This window comes from Papaver somniferum, chromosome 11 (assembly GCF_003573695.1).
Source record: "Papaver somniferum cultivar HN1 chromosome 11, ASM357369v1, whole genome shotgun sequence".
Classification (NCBI taxonomy): Eukaryota; Viridiplantae; Streptophyta; class Magnoliopsida; order Ranunculales; family Papaveraceae; genus Papaver; species Papaver somniferum.
The window spans coordinates 11,525,612-11,529,598 of NC_039368.1; the positions used below are offsets into that span (position 1 = coordinate 11,525,612).

A 3,987-nucleotide genomic window follows, 5' to 3' on the forward strand; every position below is an offset into this window, starting at 1 on the left:
GAATAAGAAGGATTACACGATGCTGGACATACCAGCCATGCAACCAAGAGAAAAGAAAAGAAGAAGCATCCATTACAACGAATAGACACCAGTCAGATCCATCAGTGTCTCTTTTATCTCTAGGACAGCAAGGGACTCTGTTTCGGCATTAATTCTGCCCACTTGAAGACCATATCCTGGAATCTAATACCTCTTAGAGGTTTTACAGGGATTGACCAGTACAACAGAACGGCTTTAATGTCCAAAATGATTTTTTCCTCGTCTCTCTCTTTATTATTGAAACATCCATTGTTTCGCTCCTTCCAAATCACCCAGCAGATAGCATATGGCAGCAGCTCCCACCAGTTTAGGTTTTCTTTATCCTTTTTAATCTGATTTGTCTATCCTAGTGGTATACGAGGGTTAAATGAATCTCTCAAACGTGATTGATTTATAGAAGAAACTAGCAGCAAAATAGTAATTTTTGGACTTTGACATTATTATGGCAGAAGAAAAAGATAGGTTAGTTTCATAAAGATAGTAATTTGGATCTCATTGATCATTCAGCTTCAACTGGTTCTTTTTAAAGAAATTATAAGTCGACTTCTCTCTTTTAAATTTTCTGATTAGATTGTATGTCCGGTGCACACAAACGTGTATGAAATCAAAGTTAGCTTCAGATATATCTCAACATACGTGTTTCATAGTTTATACTCTAGATTTAAGTTCGTAGTTAGGGCATTCCAACAAATTTAATTTGGACTTCGTGGTTGTAATCTGGAGGCAGATTAACTGGTATATCTTCTAGAAATAATTGATCCCCATATAAGAAATAATTTGGTACTTCTTCTTCTCTTTTGTTTGATTGGTGACTCGGGAATGAGGCTGTGTTTAGAGTCAGCAAGATTTTCCTTATCAATTCCATGTATTTGGTGTTAATTGTAACTGCGAGGTTTGCAGAATTCAACAAGAACTGCATACCAAGCAGGATTTTAGTTGAAGTCAGATTTTTTCTTATCATTTATTTGCAGTTTTTTGCTGTATTTATAAGAATCACTTTTTAATTGCATGCTGTAACAAATAAATAATTATTAGGACGTGTTTCTTTTAACAGAAATGGGCAGAGTAGCAGAAAGTTCACTGTCTCCCAAAAGAAAACGAGCTGATACTCCGAAGCTCAGTGAGGCTGAGCGCACAATCTATAACCTTATTCTAAGTACAGAAGATATGGGAATATGGATGAGGGAAATAAAGTATAAAATCAAAGTAATTCCTGACACCGTTGTTAACAAGTCTATATAATCTCTCTAGGACAAAGGACTGATAAAAGAGGTTGTTGACATACAGAACAAAGGAAAAAAAAACTTTAATGGGTTCTGACTTCGAACCCTCGGATGACCTCACGGGTGGTGCATGGTATGATAAGGAAGGGAAACTAGAGACAGAACTCATTGAGGAGGCAAAATCTGTGTGTTTCCAGTTTACCTCTAGAAGGAAGGCTGCCACAGTTGAGGAGATTACAGAAGCTATCAACAATTCGGAAGCATTTAAGGTGAAGTTTACTGGTAAGCAAATTGAAGAACTTGTTCAGGGTCTGATTTTGGACAAGAAGATTGTGGAGTCAGAAAGTACTGGTAAAGGGGTCTTGGCAAAAAATCCAATGGGTGAACAATGCTACCAATGCTCAAATAAGAGAGCGCTTCCAAAAGCAGGGTCGTCGGCTTCAATTCCATGTGGAGTTAGTCCCCGTGTAAATGAGTGCACACCTGTTGGAATCATCTCTCCGTCCACTTGTGTTTACTTCAAGAAATGGTTGGATTTTAGTAAACTAGGTTACATAAATTGTCCAAATGCGTATTCATGCCATTATGCCGTATTATTACGCAGACTAGTTTTCACCCGTGCGATGCACGGGGTTGTTTTTTACGACTCATGGAGAAAATTGGACTCACGTTTTAAAACCTATTTCACGGGAAAAAAACACTATTATAAATTTTTTTTGGTGTGTAAGGGAAAAAAAAAAACAAAAATGGCCAAAAAGAAGAAAAAAATTCCAAGGGAGATACTACAATGAAAATGAACTTCTTTCCGGCCTTCTTCCACATTCTCTTTGTCCGACTATAAAGAATTTTGTCGGTTCATCTCTATCTTGGTAAGGCACAATTTTTATCTTGGACGTAAAGCATTCTTCCACTTTCTCTTTGTCTTGGTGAAGAGTATCGTACTTATTAACCTTCAATACCATGAACATGTTTGATCAAGTTTCTATATTTATCCTAATACAACATATCGGAAAAATATCTATTGTCCATCAAATTGTCTATCAAACAGTGACCAAGTATCTTCTAAATGTTCCCCAATACATTGTCATGCATCAATTTATTTCTTTTATAAATGTATAGCTTTAGTCAATGAAGGTATTAGTTATTAGGACTACTAATTTCCAATACCTTCTTAAACTGTGATCCACCACTCTAAGACGAATTTTGTACCTGTTTGCATCAGTAAAGTTTTAATATTGGCACCTCACATTATTTTCTTATGTTTAATTGATGGCGTGGAAGCTCTGCAACCAAGCAGTACTATACAGATGATTATCGTCGTGTTCGATTTTCCTGTAACATTTGAAGCGATTTATGCATTTCCAGCCTTCAACCAAACTAATTACTTTTGTTTTATGAAAGAGTGTTTTTCCTTACATGGATGATTAATTAGAACTCAATATAACACAGTGATTCCAAGTGATTAAAAAAATAAGCATACATAATTATTGACTGCATCAAAGATAGTCGTATATTGAACACACATGCCACCAAAACCCGCTTTCCTTGAAAATATTTTCTCAGGCAAAATTACATCCAATGAGTTAACTATTAAAATATATGGACAAAAATCTAAATTCATATGGTAATAATCCCGTACGATTACATATTTGAAGGTATTGAAGGTACATAGTTTCCACGATTTGCTAAAAACATATCAAAAGACTTTGCTAAGGAAATGTTTCCGTTTAAATTTGGAATACATAGGATTATGCGCATTTGGAAATAGTGCTGATCATACCGTCGTCAGATTTCATCGATCTGCAGCTCCTCAACACGTGCACAGAGTATCTTTAATTTCTTTAATTTTTTTGCATAATCACTTGCTCTTTATAGCTTATTGACATGCTGATGTAAATAGTTAGCATTGGCTACGAGACACTCAAACAATCAAGGAAAACAATGAAGAAGTTTATAGTGGATTACATATACAAGTCTAACTAAGTTACGACATTAAGACATCATAAGAATTAGTCAAAACAAAACCCTATGAGCAAACAAACATTAGTCAAAAGGTAGAAGATATAGAAAATCACGATAAATTATGGTACAGAGGTGCACTGCAATGCTGCCTGGCTATATTGAAACTTGGAACCAAGCAAGAAACAACAACCAACACAAGGGAATGGAAATTTTACCAAAAAGAATACTAAAATATAAACCAAGTAGAGAGGGTTGGAACTGTAACTAAAATAATTATGTGCTCCATGTTCCACAGAGATGAAGACCTAGAGATAAAATGATTCCTGAGTATGGAACATGACAACATATAGTCGCTCTAACCCTTCAAATATAATCACTATATTTGGGCATGATGCAAAACATAAAACCCTTCATATATGGCTTGGAATCTTGGATAGTTTTACAAAACGATAAAAGAATTGCTAGTTCCAATGGCCAAACACGTCCATAGGGACAATAAAACTCATTTGCACCTAAACCAATAACGGGATCGTTCCAAACTCCGTGGTTAGTAAATCGAAGAGTATTTAAGTTATATACCGGAAAAAACCCATTTGCCGAAAGATTTTAAAGAGAAACGTGCTGAGATCATGAGGTATAACCGGAAATACCAAAAATAAATGAATCTTTCAAGAATTGTGAGGGATCATGAACATCTTCAAAATAAAAACGAAATCAAGAAAACAAATACCAATTATACAAAAAAAGAATAAAGAAAAAAAAA

The 3,987-nt window shown here is 35.1% G+C and overlaps 1 pseudogene; it reads left to right on the forward strand.

Annotated features, from left to right (window-relative positions):
• The first annotated feature begins 1,095 nt into the window (after nt 1-1,095).
• Nucleotides 1,096-3,987, forward strand: part of LOC113324093 — a 4,434-nt pseudogene continuing 1,542 nt past the window's right edge.